Source organism: Bison bison, unplaced genomic scaffold (genome assembly GCF_000754665.1).
Source record: "Bison bison bison isolate TAMUID 2011002044 unplaced genomic scaffold, Bison_UMD1.0 scf7180017864148, whole genome shotgun sequence".
In the NCBI taxonomy this organism is placed as follows: Eukaryota; Metazoa; Chordata; class Mammalia; order Artiodactyla; family Bovidae; genus Bison; species Bison bison.
Window position 1 is genome coordinate 620,051 of NW_011494720.1, and position 19,350 is coordinate 639,400.

General features: G+C 38.7%; 1 protein-coding gene across 2 annotated transcripts in view; it reads left to right on the top strand.

Moving 5' to 3' along the window:
• The window catches only part of PLEKHG1 (pleckstrin homology domain containing, family G (with RhoGef domain) member 1), a 250,271-nt gene that overhangs the window by 64,826 nt on the left and 166,095 nt on the right, over nucleotides 1–19,350 (top strand). For both annotated transcript variants that reach the window (XM_010840819.1, XM_010840818.1), the window contains exon 2: nucleotides 220–278. The gene's annotated coding sequence lies outside the window, so the exon portion shown is untranslated. The remainder of the gene's footprint in view (nucleotides 1–219; nucleotides 279–19,350) is intronic.

The following is a 19,350-nucleotide window of genomic DNA, read 5'->3' on the forward strand; positions in this document are numbered from 1 at the left end:
ATTGGTAGAATTTTTTTTTTTTTTTTTAACCACTGCACCAACTGGGAAGCCCATAGATGTGGCATTTTCCTAGGAAAATTATGTGTGTTTTTTTCTTAAATCCAGTCTTCCTTTTGCCACTTAAAATTGACCCAGATGTTTCTTCAATATTCCACTGAAATCATTCTGGAAAAGTAACATTTAAGTAAAAAGCAATTTATCTTTGCATTTCTCCTCCAGGTGGAGACAGATGTGAAGAGTTAGTGGATGAAGACGTTGGAAAGGCTTCAACCATAAAAGTAAGCTGTTTTCATTTTTTTGCCACTTGAGTATGAAATGCACTAAAAGATTAATAAATTCTTGAGTTTGTTAGGTATTTTCCTATAAGTACCCTCTGTGAGCAAAATTTTTCTTGTTTTTCTTTTTAAACTGTTTTGTAAGATGGAATAACAACTATAACCAAAGGATGAGATACAAAAGAAAATTCATATTTCAAAGTACATAAGTGAAGAATAAAAATGGACTCAGGAAAAGTAAACCATAGTGTGACCCAAATTGGAGTCATTTCTTCCCATTGGCTCTCTACTGTTAATGAGTCACTCTTTAGGTAGCATTTTAAATGCTTTTCATTGGACAGAAAAGTTCTTCCTGTTCTTTTTAAGTTTCTCTCTTTTCTTTAAGATTTAAAATCTCAATCTAATTTTGTGGTGGCAGTGGCAACCCACTCCAGTGTTCTTGCCTGGAGAATCCCAGGGACGGGGGAGCCTGGTGGGCTGCCGTCTATGGGGTCACACAGAGTCAGACACGACTGAAGCGACTTAGCAGCAGCAGCAGCAGCAGCAGTAGTACTTGAAAACCACACTGAATGGTAAAAGGGAAAGGAAAGGACTTTTCTAAGTCCTTTAATTTATCACAGTCAGACCACATTATAAGCTATTTTCAAGACTTGAAATGTTGAATTGACATTATTCACTTCCATATTAAATAATTACTAGAATGAAAGAAATATGTAAAGACACCCAGTCCTGATAAGTGTAGCATTATCATTTTTACTCTGGATTATTTTTTTCTTTTATACTTTCAATTTTACACCAGGCCTTTTTTTTTGTAACCAAACAGTAAAATAAAAAATAAAATTAAAGCGTAAGTGCAGCAAGGGGTTAGAGTTTGCCTTTAGCCAGCAAAATGATCATGCTTTATTGGAATCATGAATATTTAATACATTGCATTATGCTTCTTGAGGTACTCAAATTATTACAAAGACAAACGATATTTTAATGGAATAAAGATGTCCTTGTGTGTGTTGGAGTTTAGAGTTCATTGGTGTTTTGTTAGCTGATAAAACAATGGTTTTCTTACCACAGATCTTCAATCCTGGCAAGAAAGTTTTCATTCCTAGCAAGAAAGGAGTTTTTTTTTTTTTTTGTCTAATGTGTGATTAGAATTCTGAGTAGTTTAAAAATCAAGAGTCTGAGGTACAGAGTTGACGTATCTATTACACACAGATATCATGCCTGGGGCCATGCTGCTTTTAGTGGCCCATGAAAATGTTTTAATTTTAATTCTTTCCCCCCAGATGAATAAAATAGCCTGCCAGGCTCCTTTGTCCATTGGATTTCCCAGGCAAGAATACTGGGTTGGGTTGCCATTCCCTTCTCCAGGGGATCTTCCCAACTCAAGGATAAAACCCTGGTCTCCTACATTGCTGGTGGATTTTTTTACCATCTAAGCTACCAAGGAAGGCTGGAATATATAATAACAAACTCAAGCTGGATTATATTTTTCTTTATACCAATGGAATCATAAAATGCAATTTTTAATACTCTCTTTTATGGAGGAAAAGGCCAGAGTGCCCCAGAACCCAAGAAAGTCATCACATGCACCTACCGAGGTCTCAGTCAGGCACACTCTATATATGTGAACAATTCAGTCTTTTGAATACTTTTTTTTCCTTTTTTTTTTGAAGAGAAATAATCATTTCTTTCACAGAAATGATTACCTTCTATGTAAATGACCTTATCATAGACTTGTGTGCTCATCAGAGAGATATACATGGTTCTGTGTCCAAAGAAAGAAATGACATCTTGTGAGGTTAGGTAGCTGTGGTTTTTCATGATATTTGCCTAGAGCAAAATAAATATTTTCTCCTCTGAGAGATCCAGTTATTTTCTGTTTGCTTTGTAATATGATATGGAAAATAAGGGAAGGGAAAGAGAGACTAGCTCAGGATTCTTTGGTTCCATTCTGGACAAGCATTTTTTTTTTTTTTTTTTTTTTGCCTGCAAAATGTGTGTTCCATGAGAACATGTGATGACCCTGCCTCCTCTCTGCAGGGGCGTGTCTAGAACTCAAGTTCTTGGATCTTCCATGATTACTGATCTGTGTTACTGAATATGTTTCATTCTCAATTACCATGACTTTTCTGGTTTTGTTTGTTTCTGAAGCCATGATCTAATGTTGGAGAAAATATTAAGATCTTTGTCAGTCTTCAACTGCAGTGACCATGTACGATTATCTTCTAAAAGTCACTTTGATTTAAAGTAAGTGTGTTGAACGTCTGATGAACTTCTTTTGCAGAATTGGTACCCAGTCAGACAAAAGCTCCCTGAGAGCCAGGTCTTTGCATGTTTTGCTCTTTGCTATATTCTCTAGAAAAAGCCAGACATCAGGGAAGGCCAAATATTTGCTGAAAGATTGAATGAGTTAATTTCCTTCTTTAGAAAAGTCATGTTTCCCCCTCTTGAGAACTAGGGCTCCAGATCTCTGGTTTGAGGTAACAACTGTGGTGATCAGATGCTGGAAGGGCCCCATCCTCAATGCCCAGAGAGATGGGTGACCCTGCATTGGTCAGCCTCCATCTCCAGACTCAGTTTTGTTGTTGTTCAATAGCTAAGTCATGTCTGACTCTTTGCGACCCCATGGACTACAGCATACCAGGCTTCCCTGTCCTTCACAATCTCCTGGAGTTTGCTCAAATTCATGTCCATTGAGTCAGTGATGCCATCTAACCATCTCATCCTCTGTTGTCCGCTTCTCTTGCCCTCAATCTTTCCCAGCATCAGGGTCTTTTCCAATGAGTCGTCTCTTCGAATCAGGTGGCCAAAGTATTGGAGCTTCAGCATCAGTCCTTCCAATGAATATTCAAGATTGATTTCCTTTAGGATTGACTGGTTTGATCTTCTTGCAATCCAAAGGGTTCTCAAGAGTCTTCTCCAGCACCACAGTGTGAAAACATCCATTCTTTGGCACTCAGCCTTCTCTATGGTCCAACTTTCACATCTGTACATGACTGCTGGAAAAAACATAACTTTGGCTATACAGAACTTTGTCAGCAAAGTAATGTCTCTGCTTTTTGATACACTGTCTAGGTTTGCCATAGTTTTTCTTCCAAGAAGCCAGTATCTTTTAATTTCATGGCTGCAGTTTCCATCTGCAGTGATTTTGGAGGCCAAGAAAATAAAACCTGTCACTGTTTCCACTTCCCCATCTATTTGCCATGAAGTGGGGGAACCGGATGCCATGGTCTTAGTTTTTTGAATGTTGAGTTTCAAGCCAGGTTTTTCACTCTCCTCTATCACCCTCATCAAGAGGCTCTTTAGTTCCTCTTTACTTTCTGCCGTTAGAGTGGTATCTCTGTGTATCAGAGGTTGATATTTCTCCCAGCAATCTTGATTTTAACTTGTGATTCATCCAACCCAGCATGGTTTAACCCTTTCACAAAAATAGTTGGGTTAGAAGGAACATTTTTACTTTTCTAGAATTTCTTAAAACAACAACAGAAAAGGTATTCTGATGGCCTCCTCCACCTTGGTGTCCCTCTAGATTCCTCTTACCCCATGCTGGTCTCAGGCTGGTCCAGGCCACTCCACATGCTCCTTTTCCTAGCCCTCCAAAAGGAAAAAGTACCCCTGTATTTGTAAAACAATTATTTATTTTAAATGTAAATATACATATATTTATATTGTATATACAATTATACAATTGTATACAATTATACAATATACATATATTGTATATGTATATGTAAATATACATATACATATATATATATATTAAACTTGATAATGCCCTCCCCCAAAAGAGTCCTGTTATATCTCTGAAGTGTTCTGAAATTGTTTGAGGTATATAAGTAAACTGCAAAACCTCTAGTTCTTAGATTAGCAAGTATCTGGGCATGTGAACAAAAATGTATATAGTACATCACTATAATACTAATCTACCAGTCTGTTACCCATCAACCATATATATGGAGAGCTATTCTCTCCAGGTAGCAAGACAGAGGATGCTACTGGGTACCAACTGATCAGATTAAGCTAGGAAAGCGAGAGAAATCTAGAGAGAAGCTCTGCTGTCTCCAGCTGTTGAAAACATAGTCTGGAGGTGTAAACAGAAGGAATCAACTGACCTGAATTAGTAGTATTTGGTTAGGTAATCCTGATTTACAGAAATTTTTAAACTATCAGAGGAATATAGGCCCATTCTGCAGTTTTTTGACCCCAAGTTTTTCCCTTGGTATGACTTGTGTATGTGTACACGTGTGTGTCTGTTATTCTGCTTCAGGACTATGTCTTTGACGCCAGCTATTGTATATAGAAAGGATAAACAGCAAAGTCCTACTGTTTAGCACAGGAAGCTGTATTTAATATCCTGTGATAAACCATAGCAGAAAAGAATATGAAAAAGCATGTGTGTATATGCATAACTGAATCACTTTGCTGTACAGCAGAAATCCACACAACATTATAAATCAACTATACATCAATAAAATGAATGTTAACAAAGACGACGTTATCTTTGAAATACCACCAAGAAAATATGTATGTACCAATACTCATACAAGCATATTTTTTTCCCTGAATAAACTTGCCCATACATTTTATTATTGGTGCCTTCTTGTCCAGGGTTTCACCTGCCCTGTTCTTGATGAGAGGGTATCAGGGGTGGAGGAAGGAGCACAGGGAAGAGAGCTGCCCGAGGAGCTGAGAGATGCCAATTAAATGTTCCAAGGCACACTGCAGGCACTGGGGTGCCCAGGACATCCAGATCTTTACAGTTCTTGCTAGCATTTTCTGAACCCAAGTATGTGGTCACGTTCTTGTCTGGAGGGTGTAAACATCACTCTAGTTTCTTCCATCTCTATCTGGGGATTTTCACAGCCCTGAAAGTGATCTTACCAGTGGTTTCAGATCCCTGGAAGTGTTTTACTTAGGGCTGATAGATTTGTCCAAAGGCAGCTAATAGAAGCATTATCGGGACTGCAGCATAAATGATTGACATTAAGAATAAATAACTCATTATATTGAGCGAGTCATTGCTAATAATATACCCATCTGGTACAATTCTTGGCACAGTTTGAGGACAACAGCTAAATGCAGTGGGATCTTTAAAAAGTCATTGAGATGCCTTCCTTAAGTTTCTTCCATTGCAAACTACCCTGATTATCTCTTAACATGGAGGTGTCATGAAAATAATTTTTAAATGTGTAATCAAAAATTAAAAATGTTATAATAACCAATGTAGTGGTTACAAAAATATAGCACATGTAGCCCATATGGCACAAGATTACACATTCAGAAAGACATAGAGAAAGACTCTCTGACTTTGGGCACCGCTTCCTCTATTAAAAAATATCTCCTTTGAAGAGTTCCAAGGATGGGTTGCATAACAGTGTAAATGTACTTAACACTACTGAACTGTATGCTTAAAAATGGTTAAGATGGTAAATTTTATATGAAATTGTTACAACTAAAATTTTTTTTTAATTTAAAATATCTTCTAGAAGTCTGCATACCTTAAGCTGGTATGGAGATTAGACACCCTTTTGTGGGGAGGAGGGGTGAAGGAAGAAGATTTCCTCATTGTAGGTCTTTCATTTTAGCTGTGAAAAGTATAAAGGGAAATCCCCAACCATTTCTGGGAGAAAAATGATGTAAGTTTAAAAAAAAAAAGGTGTTTCTTATGAAGGAATGACTTTGGAATGAGGACTAGTTCTCATTCTGGCACTGAGCATAAGAGGATTCTCAGTATACTATGTGAAACTATGGTAATAGGTTTCTGTCAAAAACAGGGATGGGGAGGGGGGCATCATGGTCAAGTAGGTTTGGGATTTAAGCAAGGTTTTGGTGCATCTTCAACAAAGAGGTGTTACAGACAAAGTTCCCAAACTTACTGAAACAGAATACCTCCTCCCTCCTCAAAGCCCCCTGCCCCGCCTGCTAGTTTTTTTTTTTTTTTTCGCCTGCTAGTTTTTTGACCTATTACTGTGTTGTTCTGTGGAAGGTAGCTTGTGCATGCGTGTGTGCTGAGTGCTAAGTCGCTTCAGTGGTGTCTGACTCTGTGCGACCCTATGGACTGTAGCCTGCCAGGCTCCTGATACTGAATGCCGATTTAGTATGGAAAGAGGAAGCGACTAACAAACCCACAAATGGGTTATAGGAAGAAATATGGATGAATTGAAGCCATAACTGCAACCTGTCCCAGTAGGAGAAGCCAAGGAGGATATTTGGAGCACGAAACTCTATACAATGACTCCAAGAGCTCCTCCTGGATAACCAGTAATGGAGGCAGCCCTTGAGTTTGCTCATGAGGGGTTCCCTCCTCTTCTTCTCTCCTCTCAGACTGATCTGTAGGTTCCATGCATACAACTTGTGAAGCATCTTGAAGCATTTAGCTAAGCCATTGGGCTTCCCCGATGGCTCAGTTATAAAGAATCTGCCTGCAATGCAGGAGACACAAGAGCCTCGGGTTCAATCCCTGAGTTGGAAAGATCTCCTGGAGGAAGAAATGGAAACACACTCCAGTATTCTTCCCTGAAAAATCCCATGGACCAAAGAGCTGGGCTACAGTCCAAAGGGTCTCAAAGAGTCAGATACAAGTATAAGCCATTGGCTCAGGGATCAGCAAAAGATGACATTCAGTATTCTGAAATTCTAATGTGGAAGAAAGTTTCTTTAAATCTTGCTGTTAAGCTACTTCCAACTTAATAACATTTGATAGATTCTGAAGGACTCCTTATTGGAAGAGAAGTAGCATAGAATTATTTAGCATAGGTTATTGATACATCATTAAAAGTGATCTGTTTTAGGATGAACATTTTATAAATGGATGCATACTTTGTGTAGAGTGCTAAGTATTGAGAGGGATACAAAAGCAAGAAGACAAGGCTTCTATCCTTGGAAACATTGCAAAGTGAGTCAGAGAAGGTAAAACACTTAAAAGAGTAACCTTTCTATGAAGCAGTATGTGATTAAAAAGTAATAAGAGAAATTTAGAGTACCAAAAATCTTAGAAATGTGATCCGAAGAGATGTACTTCTCATGTGAATGTCCCATGTCTTTGAAAATAATGCTTATTTTCTGTTGGAAGATACCAATTAAATCAGAATGATTTAATTGTTATTCAAATCATCATAATCCTTACTGAACTTTTTCTCTATTTGACCTGTCATTTTCTGAGGGAGCTGTTTTGGAGCTTAATTGTAGGAGTGGATTGTTGACATTTTCTTTTAGTTATATCAGTTTTTTCTTTGTGTGTTTCAAAGCTATAAGTATGGATATACAGAGGTTAACAAGTTATTTGCTTGCTATGAAGCTAGGTGCAAGATAATTATTGTGTTTTAGAAACCAGATAGTATAGTCTGTCCCCATGAAGTGTGGGATCGTAGAGGATTATTGAAAGTCTCATGTTTTTAGCTTCTGCCACTGAGGATGATCCTTGGATGGGTCTGTTTGCAGCTTGCCAGGGGGCCATCTAATAGGCACAGAAAGGCCGTCACATAAAATGTCAAAAGAACCAGATACATTCAGTGATGCCAGATCTGTTTTCGGCAGCTGTAGATAATGAACCCAGTGTCTGGAGCAGACAGTTGTAATATTTGAGAAACTTGTAAAAGCACTGGGCCAGAGTCACCATGCTTAGGAATCCGTACGACAGAATGATCCACCATAGCTTTACGTGATCAAGGCCTGTATTCATGTCGACTGAGTAAAGCCGACCTCTCCTCCGCCTCTGTCTTGGCCCTGGCTTCCTGTCCCATTCCAGATCCCAATCATCGCTGCTTCAGTTGTGTTTTCCAAGGTATGCATACTTTCAGAAGTCTGTGTTTTATTGCCTTATAGCATTGGGCCTTTCCTGTGCCATGCGGAAAGCCCTATTCTGGAGAAAGATTACATTTGTGATAAAGACTTTTGAGAGTTAAGTCGGGTATTAAAGCAGTCATTGTGTTTTCAATTGAAAGCCTGGCTGTTGCAATTGATCTTAAGTCCTGTATTAAGTAGAGTATTTTCTTTTAATATTCTTTGTCTTAAAAAGTATGGGATTGGGTTTCTTAAAATGTTGTAACTTCATATATATTCCTTTGATTTCTAAAGCATAGTCATTTAAAGAAAAACAGAGTTTAGCAATTTCACAAGTCCTCATAAATGGAACATTATAGCAACCAGGCTCTTTGACAAATGATCACCAAATCATTTTTCTTCGGTTTCCCTTCTCTCTCTAAACCCTCTGTTTCATTTCTAACTCTTTTCAGATTGTTTTCATTTGGGGATCTCCCAGTCACCTCTAAGGTCACTTATTCCTAAAACTACCTTTTAACTCCTATTTGAGGAAAATGAAGATATTTTTGTGCAGGCTTATCATTTCAAGCACACACCTGACATCTCTCTCCCTTCCTCCCCACCATCCCATATCTAAGTTGTCACCAGACCTCAGTAAACTTACTTCCCTACCTGTCTCATCCCTTCTTTTCCATTTCTACACCCTTCATAGAGGGGAAAAAATGAACATCTGATTCCTTCCCACACACTACACTTTTTTTATTTCATCCTTTTAGTTCTGCGCAGTTATCATCATGAATTGATCTTCACAGGTTAGGAGACTGAAGTTCTCAGAAATTTTAGTCATCAACCAAAGTCATACAATGGCATGTATTATAAATATCCAAGTTCAATTTCAAGTCTGCTGTCTTCTCTGCTGCTCTGGAGTTCTAGATGCTGCCCACCCTGGCCATGCCATGTGCGTCCATGGTACCACCTCTGGGCAGAGGAGCCAGATTCTCTTTCTCTCTGTTTTTTCCAAATTCATGAACCTCCAGTTCAGTCTCTCCTCCAGCCTGGGCCACTCCCAGGGCTGGATTAATATGTCAGGTGTCTAGTCTGAAATTCACAATGATGTGTTGTTGCTTGCTCCAAAAACTCTGACCTATTTTTTCATTCTGTCTTTAAGTCAACTGTTCTATAAAAGTGTATTTTCTGCCACCCAAAATTGTCTCCACTCCTTGTAGTCAGTGTGAGGGGAACACAGTGGGCTCTGGGGTCAGTTTGACCTGGGTGTGCGTCACTGCTCATCTCCTTCCTGGGAGGCCATGGGCAAAGTTTCTGCCATCAGCATCTGTAAATCATGACGATAAACTCACTTCAGGTTAGCTGTTGGGAGTGCATGTACAATGCCAGCTATAGTGAAAGTCTGGCAGGCTCTCAAATGGAGCTGGAGGGCAGTGGCAGTAATACTGTTATCTGGACCTTATCTTTCCTCTTAAACTCAGTTCAAATTCCTCTTTCTTTATAAATGACTCCGGCCTGATTTTATCTGCCTCCTCCTATATCAGTTAGCCTCCGAACAATTCATTTAGCAATTTTAATTATGTAGTGCCTCTGGACACTGCTTTGTGGTCTTAAAAATCCTTCTTGAAATGCCTCCTTGAGAGTTGTTAATTCCTGCTCTAATGGACTGAAGTAGTTCAAAGGCAGGACGAGGTCTAATGTATGTGATATATTGCCTGGTGCCTGACATGTAACCAATTGCTCACAGACTTTTTTGATTCAAAATTATAACTGTGTTTATTTTAAGTACAAAGATGCTCAGTGCTCAGTCACTTAGTCGTGTCTGACTCTTTGCAACCCCATGCACTGGAGCCCACCAGGCTCCTTGGTCCATGGGATTGCCAGGCAAGAATACTAGAGTGGGATGCTATTTCCTTCTCCAGGGGATCTTCCCAACTCAGGGATGGAACCCACATCTCCTGCATTGGCAGACAGATTCTTGATCACTGAGCCACCAGGGTTCATAGTTCTGAATGTGAAATATATTGCAGAGTAAACTTTGAAGCTCCAGAAAAATCTTACTATCCAGCATTTGTAATAAACATGTCTACTAAACAGTGAACAATCTTAAAACTTGACTATATATATATATATATATTCATGTTTTATTTTCTTAGAGTACCTCCAAGTTAAGAAATATTATAATTTTCTTCATAACTATTATTTTCTAGGCCTAACATTTTTTTCTTGGGCAGATTTTCATTTTTCTTCATTGCCTCTTCAGTCTCAATAACTTTTTCTCCCCTCCTGGCCAGATTTTCCACGGCGAGTGTTTGGTGGCGAGAATGTTGCTGTAAAAGAAGCCTGAGGAAGAGTTAGGGATCTGTTTCAGAGACAAAAATGTGGTGGCACTTTAAAACTGAAGGAAACATTCTGTTAATTATGGGTCTTTTAGCTTTATTTAGTCACCCCATATTCAGAGCCAGTTTTTAAAACTCTATACTTTAGCATTTTAACCAGAGGTTTGGGGACCTCCTCCTTCCAAAATATAAGTATTGGTGAAATAACCGTTTGTAGGCAAGTTTCACCTGCCAAGGTGTGTGTTCCATCCTGAAGTCACATTTAAATGCATTTGCAAAGTTTATTTCTGAACAAAATATGTGCTACTAATTTGGGCAATATTTTGCCTATATGGAAAAGTTATTTGTTAAAATATTTACTTAAGGAAAAAAAGTCTCCTTGGTCTGCAGGCTTAAAGTTATAAAACTGAACTGCGTGAGATCCTTTGGAAGAAAGCTTCCCAGGGGAATGGCCTTATTCCTTCTTGGGTCAGGCGATGGGGTGAAGGGTTGCAAACCACATCCCCTAGCTATGGAACGCCCCGCTCAGTGTGTTCATTCTCTGCCCTGTGCCCTCCTCTCCCTTGTCTGTCTGGGAAGTGATGCTAGATAAAACCCCAAAAGGTGTAGAGGAGCAGGCTGACTCTGCACGCACCTCTGTTGGGATCCAGCAAGATCCCTCTCTTAGCAAAATGAACTTTCCAAAGAAAATTTTTTAAATTCAAACATTTTCAAGACTATTTGAACATTCAAAACTAGAATTCTGTAGGGAAAAACTGGGAACCAGTTAGGATTCAGTCAGTAAAACCATGTGTATACACAACATATGTTACATGCAGGCAATCTTCAATTTAAGCCAGGGTTGTTTTCCAAAAAGGTCACTTGAAAAGTATTTCAGAGTGTATTTTTTCCTCATTAGACATAAAGCTATGCGTGGGAAGTCCTCTGGCAAACAGAGCCTGTTTAACCCATGTTATACCTGGAAAGCAGTTCAGGTCATTTGGGTGGCCAGTTGCCAATACTAATATTCTTCCCCCCTGTTCACATAAACAATTGAAGTTCCAATGTTTGTAGAACTGCTTACAACTAGAAAATGTAGAAAATGTGGCATAAACATTTTTATGAGGCCATGTATCTTGATATCAGAGTTTAGAGAGATACATTCGCTATTAATATAAAGCTATAATCATACAGACTTGAGTAATCGTGTATAAGATTGAGTCAGGAGAGCTTCATCAACATACCAAAGCAATAATAGAAGCACATTACAATTATATAACACTTTCAAGTCTGATATATTTATAATTTATGCCAGTTTGAATTTTCAAACTCTAAGACCCAGGCATTTTCATTTACTTTGTGCAAGAACTGAGGTGGAATGCTTTGAAATGAACAGTAAAATGGGGCCTGGTACACTGAGGGGAGAATGAAAAGACTATAGGAATGATGGCCTATGTGGGCCTCATAGGGAGAGGAGAGACGAGTACAGAAGGATAGGCCAAGGACTTCCTGGTGGTCCTGGTGGTTAAGGCTCTGTGCATCCACTGCAGGGGGCCCAGGTTCAATTCCTGGTCAGGGAACTAAGACTCTACATGTTGAGTAGTTCTGCCAAAAAAAAAAAAAAGAAGAATGATTTGTAGAAAGAAGGAACATGTATATCATGACAGTCCTCCTCCCAAGTATATCCCAAAGTGAAAATTGGCTGGTTTTGGTAATACTTGGTTGAAAGAGAGACAAAGGGGAGGGTAAGGAAATCTTTACCTTTCAAGTTGCCATCTTCCCAATCAGGGTTACCTCTTGGTCTGTGAAACCTATTCTTCTGTATAAACCCTGATAACCTATTATTAGATCCCACATTTGAGAATCATTATAGCTTCAAAGATCCTGATGCTGGGAAAGATTGAGGGCAGGAGGAGAAGGAGGTATGACAGAGGATGAGATGGTTGGATGGCGTCACTGACTCAATGGACACGAGTTTGAGTAAACTCCAGGAGATAGTGAAGGACGGAGAAGCCTGGTGTGCTGCAGTCAGTCCATGGGGTTGCAAAGAGTCAGACGTGACTTAGAGACTGAACAACAAATAGCTTAAAAAGCTTTTACAGGCAAAGTTGGGAACCTTCTATACCATTAGAACCTGGAACACATTTTCTTTTATGTAAGTAAACAACCATTTACCAGGACTCTTTTGGAACATGCTCTATTTTTAAATTGGTTCTGCTCATATGTATAGAGTTGAGTGAGCCTGAAGCAGAGAGTCAACAGCCAGATTCTCATGGCGAGAGCTTGGGTAATTTTCCTTTGGAACTCAGAGAGCTGTTGTATCTCTCGTACACCTCGAGGTCAGTCTCAACTGTGTGTTTCTTAGACACAAAATAAAATTGCTAATTTTTTAACATTTATGAATTTTATGAACATAGTTTTCCTATCTGAGAAACTTTAAACACTTATGAAAATAATTATGATGCTCTTGGAGTCACTTTAGAATACAAAAAAAACAGATGGTTAGAGGTTCATTGACATGACCAACTGACCTGCCGTGAGATATTGAGTGCTTTAATTTATTTTTCTTCCTTCATGATCATTCTTCTAAACATCTTGAAAGACATCCAAGAGAACTTTCTCTTCTAATTACTTCCAACCATTTCTCAGAAGTTCATTCAGACGTACAATTAAACAAATCATCCATACTTTGGGAGCGCCAATTTAAACATCAAATATTTACATTTACATATAGAAGGAGGATTAATTATCTCTCCCCACCACCAGATTTTAATCTTAAAGGCAGGTTATTAATTTTGCTCCCTCTTGTATGCTGAGCAGTTGCTCAGTAAATGGGTTAAATAATATGGTATCTTGATTCAGGAAAATGTGGTTCCCAAATGAACCATTTAGAGAAAACAGGATGTGACTGTGAGCAGAAGAGACAAGGAGGTAGATATCTCAACAAAGCAAGTTATTGGAAAGGAAGAAGTGGAAGGTAGATTCTGGGTAAGCAACCAACAATGCCCATGAAACAGGCTATTATACTTAATTGTTGCACTCTTATTCCAAATGAAAGATTAGTGTATATATAGTCTTTCCATCCCTGCCTCTTATCCCTGCATACAATTGCAGACTGTCTCTACTTCTACAAACTTCCTCAAGTTATTTCTTGGCACCTTGGAGGGACAGGGAGCACAAATCTTATTATGAACAGCTGCGGTGTCTTCATCTTTTGATCTAAGTTGCTCAGCTCTCCATGACTGGGAGGTGCCCGAAATCCAGACAGTACTGCCATCCAGAATCACTCATGCGCAGAGCCTACCCTGGGACAATTGGTGCTTTGTTCTTTGGAGCATGTGCCAGAGTCATACTATATTCTGTGCAGAATTGGGACAGATGCTTCTAATATCTTGTGGAGTTTTAAGTGAAAATAACTTTCCGCTCTTGATTTCTCTGTCTTTAGAACTCAAACATAAACTGTAGAGACAGGGCCTGAAAACAGTAGACCAAGAGTTGAAGGATGGCTTCCACATTTCTACCTTGGATAGCTAGGTGGGACTGGGTCATAACCAGGAGGGCAGACTCCTTGTGATATTTAGCATCCAAGTTACGTGTAGGCAATTTTGTTCCCTATTTATCCTTTATAATGTTGTATCCATGGGAAAATAAGTCCTCTTTCCACCCTAGCAGCACTCTGGGTAAAAGAAGCAAGTTATATAAATATAATGCGAATGTGTACCATGGACAAAATGTATTAAGAGGGCCAGATGTTCCACTTTCTGCAGTCCAAAAGACTTGTAGTTGTCTGAAGTAAGCCAATATATTCAGACTGGAATATTGCCAAAACAAAAAAGTGTAAGAACAAGGGTAAACTTGGCCTTCCTCTCAATAAGCTGCAGTCACTACAAGATAATATTGGCTTTCCCCTTCAGGGGCCTCTTTGGTCTGACTCTCTCATGCAGAATCTCTTGTTACTTCATTCCATAACCTCTCTACTACATTGGTCCATTCGCTGCTGACGTGGGTCTGTCATCTTGTCTCTTCATGAAATGCCCTTCTTCTCTGCTTGGGGTAGAATTCAACCCTCCAGATAACCAATAAGCCTAATGTCTCCACCCCTCTCTGTGCTCACCTCAGCCATACCTGGGTGTTAATTTTAGACATCTAAAAGATCTAGTCCTAAATATCTCATGTTGCTTATGAGAAAATTGAGGCATGAAGAAAGTTGGTGTCACCACCAAATTTGGGCAGCAAGTTTATGTCAGAGACTGAACTAGAATCAAGAAGTCTTGTCTTCTAACCTGGTATAGTTGCCATCATACCCACTGCATTTATAAAGTTCTTTAGTTTTTCTGCTAAGAGCTATGTATATAGATACACACACACACACACACACACACACACATTTTTTAAACTGATGAGCAATAAGAAAGATGGACTTTTAAAAATTGACTTGCTATATATTAGTCTATTTAGAGCTGAGAATGCCAGCTATTTAAATTTTACAACGTGAAAATTAAGCCTGTTTAAGCATATGTTAATGCTGGGTCTGTATTACCTTTAGTCACCTAACTACTAAGATTTCAAGTTTCTAGCATCCCCAACTATGGGATCATCAGACTTTTAAAATCTTGCATTGATGTAGATATGACTTTTAAAAAGAATTTCAACATGTCAACTTTATGGGTAGTAGTCAGGGATTGGCACTAAGAAGGCTGCTTGTTTCTATTATGTGTTCAATCAAGTCTTTGTGTTTTCAGAAAACTTAGACAGCATTATGGCATCTTATTGTGGTACTAAAATGGGATTTGAGCAGAATGGGTGGGTGTCTGCTTGTAACACACAATCTAACTTTATAGAGTGTCTCGGGAAAGACTAGTTTGAAGCACAACTTCCAGTGACAGTCTCCCAGAGGATCATTAATTTTCCTTGTTCAAAGCAATCTAGTTTTTCCTATTTGCAACAGATGTGTGTAAACAATATATTTTGTTCACTCAAGCAGAAATATTTTCCTGCTAAAATGACCTAATATCACGTGGTTTTCCTTGTGTGTAAGGAGCATATACTGCTTGGGAACATTTAGAGAAACCAAATTCAGATGTGTGGGAAGATAGGAAGTGGAGAAAAGCAGAACTGACCATCCTTTAGAGCTAAAGGTAATATTAAATCCACCAAGAGTAACAAGTGAAAATTTTGTGCATTGTTGTCAAATGCTACCTGTCCCTTGAAAAGATTTCTCAATCAACGAGTATAAAGGGTTGCAAGATCTCTTGGGTTTTTGTGAAATGTGTATCTAAAGAGACATAGAGACCAAAGAAGTGTTTGAAAGTTGACTTGTAGACAAGAGTGACTAAAATATTTACATACAAATAGGCTTCTCTCCAGGAATATGGAAGGGAAGATTGATTCACAAAGCTATTTTTTTCCAGCTGGTTTTTGAGGGCTTTTCTGTGTATTGGAGAAGGCTCAGGGTGCCTATGTACTATTGTGTCCTGGTGCTTCCACAAGGGCTGAATGTGAACCTCATTGCTCTCTGTCCTGCCAGGAAAGCATGTAAAGCATTGGCTGCCCTTCCTGCAACTTTTCTGAAAACAAAACAAAGTTATCCTGGGAGCATTAAACACCAGAACACCTTCTAGACAAAGTGCAAAATGATTTGCTTCTTTACAGCTCCCTCAAATATTAGTCAACTCCCTGAAGTCTAGTTCCAAAGAAGGAATTATGGTTTTCTCTAAGAGCCAACAGTTCCCTTTGTAAATTTCTGGACTTCATGTGGGTGATATTTTTGAGTTCTTCTACAATAAAATTTAATGGTCCATTTGAGAAATTGTCCCCTTATTGAGCATAGTTTCTATTTCAGGGTTGTTAGAGGCAATTCTTGAGTGCTAACCTCCTCTTTGATCTGTGGGGACTCACTGGTTTCCATGGAGTCTCACTGGCTCATGACCAAGTGAGAGCTCAGCATTCCTGTCAGCTGGGGTGCAACGTTCCCAATCAGGTCTGACCTAAACTACTTGGACAAAGGACTTTAAAATCAGAATGCTTCATAGGTCAGCCTGAAAATACGTTGATTATTTTGGGAGAAGAGTGCAGTAAAGGTTTAAAAATGTGTGTTTCTTTCAGTTATTTAAATTTTGATGCATTTCTGGAAAACGGTTTTAGTCTTCTGATGACACAAAATCCATACTTTATCCAGTCCTCCTACTTTGTACAAAATAATACAAAGCAGAATATCTTATTTGACCTTAAATGTAAATACAATGAGAGCCAAGTTATTGTGACCAATATATTTCACGCATCTGGCAGTAATCTTTTTATTTTATGGCAGTGATGACTCAAAGCAATTGTTGATCCTAATTTATTTTTAAACCTTTTAGCTTAAGCCTTCTTCTTGGGGCTTTTTTTCCGCTCCCCCCACCTAGTGTTGTAGGATGGCTAAAATAAGATCACTGTAAACACCAACATTCATTTTTTTAAGTCAAACATTTGCAGGACTACACTGTGGATTCAGGAGAGGTAGAGGGAGATTCCTCACTTAGAGCTTGCCTTCAAGCAGAGGAGGACGGGAGCCCACAAGGCTCATAATTGTAGACAGCTGGGATTGTCTTTAGCGTGCAAAATGAATAGGAGCAAAGAGAAAGAAAATATGACTTTGACTTGGGTTTGTGGGTGTTGAAGAGGCATTGATGGCATTCGTGCTCCTACAGAGAGCATTCTCTGACCTACTTTGATGCCTGGTTTCCTTGCAATTACCACTGCTCAAATCCACAAGGCTTCATTCTAGGGAAGAATTAACTCTTTAGCTAACATGGAAAACCATGAGATGTTCTTTGGGGGAAATGTTTATCTAAATTACTTTCAACACTCTACTTGATGTCAGAGTTACCCAAATTGTTCATTTAGATACTTTTGGCAGAATCCTGTGAAGCAATTATAAAGAATGAGTCTTATACTCAATCAGGTTCTTATCAAGGTGTTCTCCATGTTGAAAACATGCTAACTCAGATTTTGACCTTGAAATGTATTTCTAATTTCCTTTTGAAACCATGCCTGAGATTACTAAGGGATTTTTGTATTTAAGGAAAAACATGGCTTTATTAATTTTTATCCCTGCTTCGTCAATGAAATAGATGTTTATTTTTCTTCATAAACCCAATGGATTTTAATAGAAATATCAATAAAAACCATCAAGAAAAAGATTTTATATAATATTTTCACATGTGTTTGTGTTTTAAAAGTAAACAAACAATGAGGAATCAATTTTCAAATATCAGTGATGTCGGTGGTATTTTTTTAAATAATTGGCTTAAATTAAGTAGCTTCACCTTTCATAGCTTCTCACTGACTTTTATTTCATTAACTGTATAAGGAATATGATGCACTTAATCATATTTTTAAAGACATGGATAAGATAAATGTTGGGTTTTTAACAAAGAATAAACCCAGGACCAAAGCACAGAACTAGAAGAATAGTGCAGAAAGGCAACATTAAGGAAATGAGCAGGGCCACTACCTGCAGCCACACAGACCCGCTCTAATCTACATATGCCCGTGCTAATCATGGACCCACCAGGAACGGCGTGCCCCCGGGAGTTGTGCCAACCTACCAGCCCTAGACCTAAGGGTTATTTTTAGAAGTTTTCACATTTGGGGGTTCATTCGGCAAACTTTTAGGTTCCCTAATTGTCGGAGAAACCCTAGATCACACTACATTTTTAACCAAGGGACCTTTCTTTGTTGACTCTCAAGAGTAGACCATTTGGCCGAGGCAAATGTTCTAATGTTACAGCTCCTACATTGCTGCTTTTTCCTCATGCTAGAGAGTTCTCCTTTAAAGAGGAAATGGCAGGGCCATTATAGGCAAGAAGGAACCAAAGCCCAAGACTTTTGAGGAACTGGTCGAGTCAGGAGTCCTCCATACCTCACTTAACTCAGGCTTTCATGCAGCCAACACTATGGACAGGCTCCATATTCCAGGCACTGGAGCAGATATTGAGTTTACAGTGGTAACCATGGAAGTGACGTCCACAGGAAGCCTAGAGCCTAGGGGAGCTGAAAGATAATTGTAAAGACCATCATTAAGTGTATAATTCCACATTGGGTGAATGCTATGAGTGAAAAGAACAGGGGACTCTTAAGAAACTGGATTTTCATCGACAGGAAGGGCAATCCTAAAGTTGGGACATGAATGAATGAATGAGTGAATGAATGAAAGCCAGAGCGTGTGGAGGCTGGTGAGTGGTGATGAGTGGTGCAATGAGATCCCTATCTCATTGTGTGAGGTGTGTGAGGTGATGAGGTGAGGGCTGTGCCATGCCCAGGCTGCAGGCCATGTTGAAGAGTCTGACTTTTATTCTAAATTCAGTGGGAGCATACTTAATAGGTTTTAAGCAGGGGAGTTGATGTAATCCAGCTTAGTTTTTTGAAGGTTTGCTCTTTTGGGTAAAGAATGAATTGCAGATAAGAGTGAAAAAGGGATAACCAGTTAAGAGCTTCTTCTTTTTCTTTTTTTAATTGAAATATAGTTGATTTACAGTATTTATTAGTTTCAGGTGTACAGCAAAGTGTTTTTTATATATATATATTTTTTTCAGATTATTTTCCATTATAGGTTATTACAAGATATTGAATACATTAATAATTCCCTGGGCTATATAGTAAATCCTTATTGCTTGTCTATTTTAGGTGTAGTAGTTTGTATCTGTTAATCCCATCCTTCTAATTTATCTCTCATTCCCTCCCTTTCCCCTTTAGTGGCCATAAGATTATTTTCCATGTCTGTGAATCTATTACTGTTTTGTATATAGGTTCATTTGTATTTTTTTTTTAGATTCTACATATAACTAATACTATATAATATTTGTCTTTGTCTGTCTGACAATTCACTTAGTATGATAATCTCTAGATCCATCTATGTTGCTATAAATAGCAGTATCTATTTCATTCCTTTTTAATGGCTGTTGTTCAGTTGCTCAGTCATGTCCAACTCCTTGTGACCCCATGGACTATAG